At 38.6% G+C, this 14,291-nt stretch overlaps 1 protein-coding gene across 2 annotated transcripts in view; it reads right to left on the bottom strand.

Moving 5' to 3' along the window:
* LOC139151025 (cytosolic Fe-S cluster assembly factor nubp1-A-like) overlaps positions 1–3,383 on the bottom strand; it is a 43,975-nt gene extending 40,592 nt beyond the window's left edge. The window contains exon 1 of one of the 2 annotated variants that reach the window (XM_070723543.1): positions 1,302–3,383. The gene's annotated coding sequence lies outside the window, so the exon portion shown is untranslated. The remainder of the gene's footprint in view (positions 1–1,301) is intronic. The other variant, XM_070723544.1, reaches the window with a different exon arrangement.
* Positions 3,384–14,291: the final 10,908 nt, after the last annotated feature.

The following is a 14,291-nucleotide window of genomic DNA, read 5'->3' as shown; positions in this document are numbered from 1 at the left end:
ACTGTCCCCTCCAAATTATAAGGTCAAGGTCAAAATATATAAAATCAGTATATAAGAAACATGTTTTTGTGATGATCTTGTAAAATTGACTGAATTTACCAGAATGCGGCACCAGATACATGAAACAGGCCAGAATAATGCGTCTTGGAATGACATTTGTCTTTTGATTACTATCTGCTTGTCATTCAAAGTAATAATCTGAAATTGTACATGGCCTCTTTCGCCAAATTTCAGTGTCTTTGTCTACAGTGGTGATTTGTTGTCGCCACGTAGGAACTATGAATTTTGTCACTTTCACAATAATTCATAACGCCATATAGCGGTCAACACCAGAGAGATATCATCGCGACAGCGACTGGTCGAATATTAATTACCATGAATAATATCCTCGTGATTAAGTTGATGAACATATTTTGACACGGATTTCCGTTCATGCTCTCTGACACCAGGGAACATGATGATTATAGGAATTACTCGTATTTATCACAATTATGTATGTGTATTCATCATACTGGTACAATGTATTACAACAACAACGACAACAACAACAACAACAACAACAACAACAACAACAACAACAACAACAACTGCTGTTACTACTAATATAACACCACCCTCTAATGTAATATACTATGTAATTTGTTGTATTATTTGTATTTATTGATACAGCGATTTTTTTCAAGTAGCTTCACCTTTGTAAACATGCTAGGGGACCACACTAGGTGCTAATGAGACAGTCCAATTTCATTATCACCGTGGTTCTCAACACATGACAAGCTGTATAGCACCTGCCTCTGTAAAAAGTGACATGGGAGGATAATGTGGGTCTCTTTCCAGTGTGATTATTATTGTCAATTGATAGCAAGTTGAACAGTTTGGCTCTCAAAAATACCCTTTAAGTGTTGCATAGTAGATTAATTTCCTTCCACCAACTACTCAGTTGGGAAAACGCATGGAAATAATTCAGATAATTGGACAGCTTTCTCTCATTCCCTGCCTCGAAAGCAGGTGGGACAATCGGTTATGGTATTAAAGTATCATTTTAGAAAATAGATATGGCGAACATTAATAAAAACGATAACATGTTTTCAGCCAAGCAGTACTAACTTGGCGTGGCGGTGGATACACGTCCCGGGTTCGAGAGCCGTATTCACTCATTGTCAATAGCCTTGCGGTCTGGCGCCCTCAGTGAACGTCAAGCGAGCGGGTGTGTCGGAGCATCTACACGACCCAATAGAGTTGAATCGACTCCTACATAAAGCCGGTTCAAAAACAGAAAACAAAACAACATTGGAACTTACGAAGATATTTAGCACATTCGCAATTGCTTGAAAGCCATATGGTATTGTTCTAACGTAACTCTTCGATCTCCTCCGGGCGATAGTTCTCATTTTTCAACACAAAAGAGAGACGGAAAACAACAGTGTTAATAATTATCATTTTTCTACATGGCAAGTACTGATGGAAAGTACAAAGGTCTTGTCAATAAACGCTTTCTCATCTATTTCGCTGTTTTCACATGACTCATGTACACGTATGTGGTGTGACAAAGGTTGAATATTTCATCAGCTGTTTGGTAGCCATGGCATCATGACAAACCTATTCAATTGCAATAAATGTCTTCACAGGGATTTTCTGAATATAATGGGCTTGGTTATTTTCAAGAGACAAACTCAAACTAACAAAAAAAGAAACAACAACACAGACACGTCCCTTTTGTGACACGGCTCTTTTGTGTACACTAATATCTGTCTATTTTGTCAGCAACGGAAGGCTTCAAGAAACAAACTATGGCAGTATGAACAAGAGAAACCTTTAGCATGAACCACGTTTGGTTATCCCTTGTTTTATCAACAGTAAACGGATAATTTGGACGTTAAGTGTGCAGTCCGACGCAGCAACAACTTATCATATCCACTCAATTTTTTGCTTTCCAACTCTTTCGAATTCTGGAAAGTGTGTTAATGTAAAACTTATCTACTGTAAATACAAAGGCCGGAATATTATGAGTGGGTGTTGCGATTGATTGTAGAGTATTGCAAGATAAATATCAGCCGGTAAACACGATTAGTCTTCGACATTACGTTACGAGGGAGTCAGTGCCATAATCATCCAAAAGTTAACATTCACGCTCTCTATATATTAGCGTCCGTATTCCACTCGATTTGAACTACAATAATACTGGCACCACGAAAATATCAGTACGGAATCAACAACTTGGCCTGACTCGTTGACACATTTAGAAATCGTTCCGGTAACTCATCCCTCATAGAGGTATGTACTACCTCCATGCTCTTATTGTTCTATAACCACTTATCATATTGAACTGTTTAATATCGGTTTAATTTATTCACGGTGCGGGTTTGCAGCTATAGAATTGTAGCATGCAACGCACGGGCAAGTGATAATTTTGCATTTTTTTTCTAATGTGGGTAGAAATCTGAGTATTGTATGTCATCTTGTTGTGTTCCTTATTGCGTCGGTATCCGATATGACCACGATACTGCATAAACGGACACTCAGACTCTCACATAGACACTCACGCAGGCAGAGAGTCACTCACACACCGAGTCCTTTCTCATTCTTGGAGGGATATTTGAAGTATCAGCGGCACGGTCGTGAGGCTTAGCAATGGTTTCGTATTCAATAAACAAGTTTCAATTCTCAGACATCATCACACGTCAATTCCAGCGAAGTTCCCATACCATTACGTCGACGATTGCTGCCCTGGGCTTTTCCCTTAACGAAATACCGGAATGTGATGACAAGACATAATTGTGATGTGAGCAGGTATTGAAAAATCACATTTTTGACAAAATATCAATTTTCTTGTCCTCAAATACTAACGTTAAAGTGAAGAAAATACAATTTAAAGGTTTTCTAGGGAAAATGTAATGAAAACATTCTCCAGATGGTACGGTTACTGCCTCTCCAGTTAAACAGCAGCGTGAAAACTTTATTTGCTATGGTCTGTGATGGATGTGAATCTGGATTGCCAAATCAGACTTTGTGTAAGATCGTTTGTTACACTTGCCTTTTTTGCACTACCATGAAACACAGTTACACATGGTAACTCTCGTTGCATGTCTTTGTATGATTAGGATTTTGCAATTGATCAGATTCTTAGTCTTCGCCACAGTCCCGGATGTAGACTCGCCCCTGTCGCCTGGCTTTTCTCTGCAGCTGAGTAACTGGCTGGCCAAGGCGTTCATCCCACGACCTACGCAACAACTTACCATAAGTGTGACGTCGACAGTCTGCTGAAATTTAGTCCTTCAATTTCTTCTGTTTTGATATTTATATGCCCACAGACTTGGAGCAAGTGTATCCCGTGTGTGGAGGGACAGTGTCTCCGCGAACAAACAGGCTATAAATTCTCTACATATATTATTGATATTTGAAGCGAGTTAAAAGCCCATGTTGAGTACTTATCAATGACCCAAGGTATTTAGTCAAAATGTGTGACTCACCTCTCTGCTGTATCTAATCTCTACTCTCTGTTATAAATCAGTATAGTCAACAACTCATTCATCAAATACCATGGTAACCGGGTTGTAGGTGAAAAGGTCATCTACTATACAGCATACCTTCAATGCCATGTTCTACCCTACCATGTACCTAATTTGAACGAAAACAAGCACATACTACCGGCACATCACAAGAAAAGATTTTCGATCCGAGAACAGACTCCATCTTCTACCTTCAAAAGGTTCTCGTAACAGTCGTAAGCGTTCGTGAAAGTGGAGTCAACATCTTTTCGCACAAGGCCGAAATGGAAACATGTTATCATCTTGCGAATCCTGTTTACCGACGTCGGAGATCATTACTGTGTACCGTTTTATTCTGTTATCTCACCAACAAACCTTTCTGATTACGATAATGACAAAGGGTCATGCATGTGATTCACAAACATTGCGTGCGTTGTTTCTAAAGTTTGGTTGAAACATGTCAAACTCGTCAAGGTACCTTTCTCGCACGCCGAAACATGTAAACAGTTTCATCATGATGCGTCACACCAATGAAAGAGCATTGGCAGTTGTTTAGGTTAGCATCATGCAGAGACACATTACCTGTGTCACAAATGAACCACCTTTTAACAGAATACTTATTTTCTTGTATTATGACAACTATGAATGTAAATCACACACATTTCGAATTTCAAGCGGTGGTATTGTTTGGGCATTTTTTTCAGTCGTGTTCAAGTAAACAAGTCGACTTCAAACTACATGTGGAAGTACGAATCACCTATTTTGCAGGAGCGATTCATGAGGCATCATGTTGTTGCGTTTAAATATATCCTACTGTAGCTCAACGGAGACGGCGGTAGTACATCAACTCACGAGACACTACATAACAGGCTTTATCTCTCTTTTTAGGTCGTTTGTAATCTGTGTAACAGCAGTGTTAGTGTTATTCAAGGAAAAACATTTGACAAACTTCCTAACTCAAAGCTTGACATGATTTCTAAGCGCATGTTATATCAATTTGCTGATCATGATCCAACTTTAAAATGACGTCAGAAGATGGAAGACGTTTCCTGATATGTCGGGATTTCATTTCACTGTCACCTGAAATGTTTTAATATCTTAAACGTCGCGTTCAAGAGAAATTTCGAAATGGAAATAACGAAATAATAAATCGGTCGCCCTTGTTCAAACTCCAAAAAATAGCGGCGTTGACATCATGACTCTGCCATCAAAATTATTGTTCAAATCAGTATGCACGCAATTGTTGTTCAGAACTCCACATGTCACTAACGACCCACTATCAAAATTACGAACAAACCCAAGTTCTCCTGGCGCGCAACAGGCTTTTTCCTGATGACAGAAGAAGACTACGCCACAGCCAAGCTGTAGAGACACGTACAGCAACCAGTACAGCTACTTACATTCTGAGCAATCCGAGTCCAATGACGTCACATGACGCATTTCATCTAATCCTGGTCACATATATATATATATATTCACTGAGGGTAATTATTTTGAATTATTGGTGATTACATCAAAACACCATGTTGACCACTGTATACAACAGCTTCGAGCACCGACCAAAATACGTACCAAAGCGCTCCACACGGTGATAAGTAGAAAGAAAAGTGTCACTGTCTCAGATACAGCGATTTTTCTGTTTTTGCTGTCGTTTGGAGGTTTTCACAAGATCGTTCGGATACTTCGCGTTAAAATCTCCACTGTAAACGTGACGCCGTATTATAAATATAGGCGATATTTGTTCGCCAAAGTTGATCAGGGAAACGCACACGTGAGCGTATATATATCATTTTACATGTTGGTATTAAAAGCGACGATATGATGAATTGAGTCTTGTTGAGATTGTAGTCGCCTTCTGTTTTATTAGTTTAAGCTTCAATATTTCTGTTGCAAGTTCTCGTGAAATTCCTAATTTTGCTTATAATGGGAAGAGGGTCCTTGAAAACAAGTAAATGCGTGTTTTAATTTGTCTGACTTCGATAAGAATTACAAATATTTGTTAGATTTCACTGACGGTAGGACAAAGATGCTCACTTTTGCTGTTTATCAAATACGCTCTTTGAACATGCTGTATAAATTAAGGCCTAATGTTATGCCACGTTAACCTATCAGAATTATCCATTTTTTGGCATCTCTCTTACTTCAACCTTGATCGAACTTCCAAAAAATAAAATTATGAAAACATGCCAAGGCAAGTGGCATACACAGGTTGTGTACCTAAGTAGAGGCCACACAATACATTGACCGCGGAGAGGCGAACTACACAACAATGACGGGCTTTGTAATGTTTTGTGTATTGTTCCCACAACTCTGTTCCCAACGTAGAATCCCTTTGTGAGATAACCAATTGATACAACGCTCTCATTGATTTATTTTCTCTTTTTGTCGTTGGTGACACCAACTAAGGAATTCGAAGCTGGTATTCAGTTTTCAAAATCAGGTCATAATCGTTTCAAAAATACCACAAACAAACTCACTTGCATGAGGCAAAATGACGAACGTTGAAAACATAATCGGAAGATCATCTTTGTTTCACAGTATCCAGAGTTGTTTTTGTTTACCAAGCTCGGGGACTGTAATCACGCTTGTCATCTCATGACCTTTGACCTATGGGCCCGGGTTCACATCGATAAAATATATATTGTTATCAACATATACCTGTACTCGTTTGGAGGAGGCTTACATCCGGTAGGATAAACTCAGATCTTGGTTAACATTGGATTTTTTATTCGTTGCCTTGTCAACCCGCAGGGTTGTTCCACATGGATATTTATAGTTGATAGAGTCAGATGATGCGGGTAACTAGCAGTGAGACTGCAGTACCGAACTACGGCGGTACGTCTACAACGCCACCTGGCAGCAGTACTCAGCTCACAACGAGTCGCAATGCCATGGACGATGATCTCGGATACGACTGCAGCGGAGGAGGACTGAACGACGAAATCGTCAAGGACTGCTGTCCACGTTTTCACAGTTCCAACACATATCAAAGACTTCATAACATGGAGATAAAACATCGGCTAATTATTCTGTTAGTTTTGGTGGCCTTGTTAATCGTAATATTCGCCATAGTCACGCGCTTGTCGCTTTACGGGCATGTGACGCTTTTGACTTCTCCGGGTGAAATGAGGCCGATAAGGGGCGTGGACGACGCGTACTCGGATCAAATGTGCAGTTCCCTTCATGTCAAAACTGTTAAAGGATCCTTGTTTGAAGCGTTTTTGTTTTCAAGCATTCCGGACATTGGCTCTCACGAAGAATACACAGCCACGAAGATGGGCACGATGAATTCGATGGAATATGCTGTTTGGAGATTTTACCTCATACGGACATCGGAGGTCGAAGTCCTGACTTGCGCCAACGATTCCAAAGTGGAGTTTTGGGTCATAGGGGGAAAGGCTAATTGGAATAAATGGGTGACCTCTGCTAAATGCTCCAGTTGCTATGTACACCATGAAACTTATCAACCATGTAAAACAAAACCTGCAAAGTATACTTTAAAGATTACACGCGCAGACGAATATTACTTCGCCTATGTGAATAAGGAGTCAAAAACGAAATTGCCCTTGCATGTTATTTTCAATTTGAACCGCGCCCTCTACGACACCTCGACTGCTCACACAATCATAGAGGACACTCGATCAACAGAGATTCCAATTTCTTTCGGAGATAAACCTGTCATTTACATTTCAAGGGACGGAGTTGAAAACGATGAAGCAATCTTCCTGGAATGTCGTCCAAATATTTTAATGTACTTTGTTTATTTCTGCTTTGTACCCATCGGCTGTATCGCTGTACTCACTGCTTTCGGTTGGTGTCTGATAAAACTTCAACGATCGATAATACGGGACGTGAACAACGCGGATCGAGCAAGAAGATACCGGACATTGGGAACAATGCCTGGGCGAGATTCACAGCCAAGTCAGTCGACGACCAGACACGAGTCACGACCTTCTGAATCGTGGTCGACGCTATCGCAGTCATCATCGACGGAACTTCAACGAGGGAATGACGCTCCTCCGGACTACGAATCCGTCACTTTTTCAGAACCACCCCCGCCATCTTACGATGAAGCTACCCAGGGACAGGCAAGAACGTGACCATACACCTTAGATATAGTCATAAAACATTCCAACCTCATCGTGTAAATTTTCATGTCGATTTCATCTTTAATATGAGTACTTTACAATGGAAGATACTTAACGGAACAACATATTTTCACGCCAACTTTACATCCAAAGTCGATATTAATTTCATAACTGTAGTTCCTTTTTATATTTCATCTTTACGATGTTACCGGAATGTTGCATGCAAAATTGATCTCTATTGGTCGAGAGAGTGTGGTAACATAGCGATGCATAAGTCATTATTTTCTTAACTAAAGATTTCAGTTTTATGATGCATCTTCCACGCCACATTCACGATCGACTTGTTTGGTTCCCAGCTGTATTTGTACATACTATATCTCTCTCTACTGGAAGCTAGTTCTCGCGATTCTTTGTCTGTATACTACACCCGCTTGTTTGGAATCTTTTGCACTGTACATAGCCAAACATTGACTGGTCACTGTCTTCACCGTTGTTTTATGTTCATTCTTCTCGAGTTCGCCCACGAACTCGGGGAAAGATGATCACGCGTACCGGTGTACACGGCGGTAAAATGACAAAAGTAGATCTGATAAGATAACATTCTTACTGTAAATCGATTCATGGGTCCTCTCTATTGAGGGTCATGGGCCAAGTGTACTAATTTCATTACCTTGGAATCATAGCCGCTTTCCTGCACCGGAAGCAATGTTAATTATCATCATGACAATATCAGAGCAATAACTGAGAGAGAATTTTCTTTAAAAATATAACCAAAGAACTACTTTACAGAACTGTTTTTTGCTTCATCAAAGATTAAAACATTCGTCCAGAACTACAAATAAAAAATAGTGTTTTACATTTACAGCACTGATGTGCGTCAAAACCACAAATGAGTTCAAGTTATTTGACTGTCTTCGAAAAGAGTGCATTTGTCTATTTTGTATTACTGAATGGCTGAAGAGTAATTTTTGAACCCGTATCACGGCGGACATGTTCACGATTATCTCGATCGTCAGATGTTAAATCTTGTTCAAATACTCATGCTGACAAGCCGTTATCACTCTTGGCATTAGGGATTAACTTCTGGTTTGTTTTTTAATTAATCTGACTATATCACGAGACCAACATTTTTATTGGCGTGTCAGACAGTAAAGATCAATCTATAGAAATTACACGACGTGAATTGAAGAATCAGTAATTCTTCATTTCACTCTTAGACTATAGCTGAACGTAGCAGTGAGTTCTTGACGGTTAATGAGATTAACTGACGAAATAAAGTATAAAAACAACGCTAAAATTAAAATATAAAATAATGGCGAGTTTTTCATGTCATGAATCGCCTTTATGGATCAGTCAGCATGCTACTGCGGAATATCAGTTGATGTAAGGTCACTCTGGAAGTAAGATTACTGCAAGACGGACGAACTGCCGCTGTCGAATTTTAATTGAAAACATACAATCTTTGGATAAACATGAAGAAAAACCAAACATTGATTGACGTACCCCAGAAGGTAATTTGATAATATATATATATATATATATATATATATATATATATATATATATATATATATATATATATATATATATATATATATATATATATATACGGTAAAAATTGATAACAAGTAGAACACAGGACTTAGGCGTTACTCTGAGTTTCACGCTACATGTGCTCTCTGTAGCGATCATCAGACGAATGGTTCAACTTATCTTATCTTCGAATGTTTCCGTTGCTTTGCTTCTGTTGTTCCGCCCGTGGTTCTGCGTGTTCCTGACTCCGTTGTGCGTGTTTCCACATAGCGCGCTGGATGGTTCTATTCCTAGAGGAGGGGCATGGTAGTTGGACAGGAGGTATCTGTTCTGATGGCGACACTTCGAGATGAGCTCCGATCGCTTGTTTAGCAGGTTAGGCTTCTCAGCATTGATGATGAACAGTTTCTCTTTCAGGCAAAGGTAACATCTCTTTGTTGCATTAGAGTAAGCAGCAGCATGGCACAAGACAGACCAGCTGGTTGAGTGTTGTTATATATATATATATATATATATATATATATATATATATATATATATATATATATATATATATATATATATATATATATATATATATATATATATATATATATATAACCGTACTCTCTGTGCCCAAGTTCAGAGGTTGCCATAAAGCCATTATGGTGATAACCGGGAGGGCACATTGTATACATTTTGTGTTTTTGTATATATATATATATATATATATATATATATATATATATATATATATATATATGTATATATACACATACATTAATATATGATAACATGTGTCTGTGTGTCTGTGTGTCTGTGTGTGTGTGTGTAAAAGAATTGAGTGACATGTCTTTCTTCTTAACATATTCACTGTGACCATATTCGCAGTTTTGACAATTGCTGGAATTTTTATGATGTTGCTGGAGGAAGCGTTTTTCACTAAAATCGAGTCGTGTTGGTATGTACATACTGGGCTTTGTCACAGTATTGCGTTTCTTCTTCTCTTCTCCTGGTGACAGAGCTGTCAGTGTAGTATTTACACCAGTCTGATCGAAAAAAATATCTGTTAAAATTAGTGAGCGAAGATACACGATTCAGAAAAATAAGAATATCCTTTTCTCCGTCCCTTCAACACAGCGCTTGGCGCACCAATCGAATAACATACTAGGAAAAACCTTAACACTCACCATCCTCCTGCTCTTGAGTATATTAAATTAATACCGTGTATACACAATGTCAAAACATTCTATTTGTGCAAAGAGTGTTTACAATCATGGAAAACGTATGATGGTAGACATATCAAGAGAACGTTGAACATAGCACTCTTTGTTTATCACCTTTCCATGTGTAGTTTACACCCACACATAAAAAGGATCAACACTGTAATGTTTTCAAAGTTTTATTAGAAATTGGATTAGCGTATGAATCATGTAAGCTGTCATTCATATTTTCAGGAAGTTTGCTTTAAATTGAAAATTTATTGAAAATAGGACATTCTCTGGCGATTGCAGAAGTTGAAATAATATGGTTGTCATTTTAATTACATGAATTACAGTCTTTTTACTCCTTTTGCCGAACCAATAGACTGGAATATTTACTTGGTGTTTCTCGGGGAAGTCTTTTTCAGTAAAATAGGTGAGAGTTGGTATGAGTTGGTGCACACAAACTAGAAGACCTGTCACTCTTGTGTCATAACTCAATGAAAGATATATAGGGAAGACACTGTGCAACTGACGAGTGATGATGTAGAATTGGAACTTGTTTATTGAATATGGCTAGGCCTCCCAGCTGAGCCGTCGATACATCGGAATATCCCTCCAATGAGAGTGGGTCCCTGAGTCTATGAGTGGCTATGAGTGGCTCTGAGATTGAATCTCTCTCTCTCTCTCTCTCTCTCTCTCTCTCTCTCTCTTTCTTGAGTGTGTGTCCATTTATACAGTATCTTGGCAATGTCGGATACCAATCCAATAAGGAACACAATGGGATGACATACAATACTCAGATTTCTACCCACGTTATAAAAAGTACAAAAGTACAAATTATCACCTTCCCGTGCGTGGTATTCTACAATTCTATTGTTTCATACCCGCACCATGAATGAATAAATCAAAACGATATTAAACAGCTCAATATGATAAGTGGTTTGACAACAATAAGAACATGGAGGTAGTACATACCTCCATGAGAAGGATAAGTTACCGGGGGATTTTTCATTGTGTAAACGGTTTAGGCCACTTTGCTGATTCCGTGCTGGTATTTCTTGACGCCAGGATTGTTATTGTCCAAATCGAGTGGAATTTTGGCGGAATTTATCGCGCCAAAGGACGCCAATGAATCGAGAGTGTGAAATATTAAATTTGTGTAACCCTTCAGGTTGTCCCCTATTGAGCGTAAGTCTCAGTGTACCATGTACATCAATCTGGAGACAATATTCGTGATGGTTGATGAAGACCATATTGGTACATGATTTGGCAGGTATGGTTCCCATTTTGCAGTCCCGTAACTGACGGTGTGATCATAACCAGTTGTGGCACAGTGAAATGATTGGGAAACATACAAGCTGGTGCCCCTGTGAAATGATTGATGAGGGGGTGGGGCAAGTGGTGTCTCAGTGAATGATTGGGGTCATGCATAGTGGTGCCCCAGACTCTAACAGAGAAACACACACAGGCAGACTCACTCCCCGGTTGACTCACGGACCCACTCTCTGATTTGAGGGATACTCTGATGTATCAGCAGCTTGGATGATTGACGGCGTGTAAAGATATATATTCAAGAAGTCTAGCTTGAAATTGGTAAATATGAAAAGAAGAACACTCAATGGCAATAAATTGAAATATACCCAAATGTCAATCTGACTACATTGATTATACTCTCCCTTTTGCGGCCTTCGCCAAAATGATGTCACAGTTACATAGAACAGTCCTCTCATTGTAGTTCAAATCACTTTAGAGGCCCCACTTTACCACCAATTGGTCAACATGAAAGCCAAGGAGATATGCTTTTATCGACCCAATCAGAGCCAGAGATTTAATATACGTGCATATGGAAATTTTTGAGGAAAGACTGGTTTAAATTCTTCATATTTGGGTGAGAACTGCCTGAGATGATTATCAAGTCAGGGTCATGCAAAGGCTGAAATCAATGTCACGGAGAGGCTGAAGTCACGGTCGTGGAGAGGGTGATGTAAGGAGTGACAGACACCATTGATGCGATACACATCATTTGGGGTGTGACATTACTCATTTTAGATGACATAGACATCATTGGGACAAAGCATTGTATACTACAGCTGCTGTACCATGGCACTTATTGTAGTATTAATCCTAACTATCGACTTTGTCCCAGTGCAAAGACTGATCAAATGTTTTGCATTCAAATAAACAGTGTCACCGAAACGTACAGCAAGCATAGATGTTGGGTAAACTGTGGACAAAGTGCTTCAAAAAAGAGTTGTGTTACTGGTGCTTGATTGGAATTGATTTCTTTCAATGACAATATTAATGATAAGCTTAATGAAAGTAAGGACACACAACAAAGCTGTAAAGTATACGAAGGAGACAAAATTTTAATAACTACATCAAAGTTGTTAAGATCATCAGTACATGGAGCACTGATATTACATGTCACATGAGTAAACAATTCGAATATACAGAATACAAAAATATATTTACACCTGAAAGGATTCAGTGGCTTTAGTCTTTCTTAAAGTTTTACAATTGTTACACAACTGTCATATCGGTACCAAGTGAAGGTCATGACCCTATTCACATTTCTAACATCATTTGCCTTTAAGGTAGTATGCGCCTCGAAAATGAAAGACTTAAACTTTTACTCTAACTTTATTTTCTGAATGAAACTTTCAACCATTCTCTAAATCAACAATAAAAATCAATGCTAAATTTGGAACTAGCGAAAAAAATTACCCAATGTTTTGCGATATTTGAAATTCAAAATGGCCGCCATCCCAGTGTTAACTCTATGAGCCGAAAATTAAATTTGGATTTTCGAAAAACTAAGACAATGAAAGTTTTTCTTTCTCCAAGAGCTTTAAAATGAGCCCCTACAAGTGGTAAATCAGAAAAGAATTGTAGAAATTTGAGAGTCCGACTATCTGTACCTAAGGTGCGTTCTACCTTAAGGGCAAATTTTTGTGATGTTTCTTGACAATGTTTTTTCTCAAATTCAGTTCAGCATTGGATGTACATACATACATGTATGTACATACAGACTGGGAGATTTGTCACTCTAGGGTGCTCCCTCTGGTCGTCTCCAGCAACAGAGTGAGAGCTGTCAGTGTAGTATGTACTCCATGCAAATCCTAGAACAATGTGAGTAACAGTTGCTGACTACAGATACACAATTCAGAAAGTATAATACCCTGGTTTGTTGTCCCTTAACAGAAAGAGTTGGCATATCAATGTAGCATGTCAATGAAATGACTTGGGAACACATACAGTAACCATTTTGGTTTCCATGGTAACACGTAGAAGTTTACAATCTTTCCAAACTTGTGAAAGACCCTGTGGATGTGAATCAACTTCCTTCAATGTGCAAAGAATTTCACAAACATTCTAATTATGCACAGCATTTTAAAGAAGTGAAAAACATGTAGTAAATATATAAACTTTGAACATAGCATATTGTGTTAATCCCTTTTTTATGTGAGTTTTAACTCAAATATTTGCAATATCAAATGGATTAAATTCATTACAGATTGGAGTACTACTATGAAATTTCTGGGAAAGTCTTGCTTTAAATTTTTAAATACAGAAGAGAGAAAACTCAACGGCAATTACAGAAGCTGTGATATCCCCAGATGTCAATTTGACTCGGTGAATTATTATCTCCTTTTACAGTATTTGCAACTTTAAATAATGACAGTTTGAATTTACATACTGGTATAGCTCTGTTTGCACACAGCAATAGAACAAGATATGGTTTTGAAAGATTTGATCCTTTTACCACCATGGTTTGTTCCAATTCTATTGTCTTCCATGGCGAAGTTGGACTTCTACACTGGAAAATGGGGTGAAAGCATTAAGAAATGTTTAACTATGTGGATCTGTAGCTTGACAATGATTCAAGTCAATTATTACCTACGATTTGCTTAGCCGGTGTTTGAGGAGTGAACTAGGTCACCAGAGGAAAGTTCATTTGCCCAGTCAAACAACGATGCTTAAACCTCACTGGAGTATTT

Source organism: Ptychodera flava, chromosome 15, assembly GCF_041260155.1.
Source record: "Ptychodera flava strain L36383 chromosome 15, AS_Pfla_20210202, whole genome shotgun sequence".
Classification (NCBI taxonomy): domain Eukaryota; kingdom Metazoa; phylum Hemichordata; class Enteropneusta; family Ptychoderidae; genus Ptychodera; species Ptychodera flava.
This window is presented reverse-complemented; position numbering and strand designations above follow the sequence as displayed.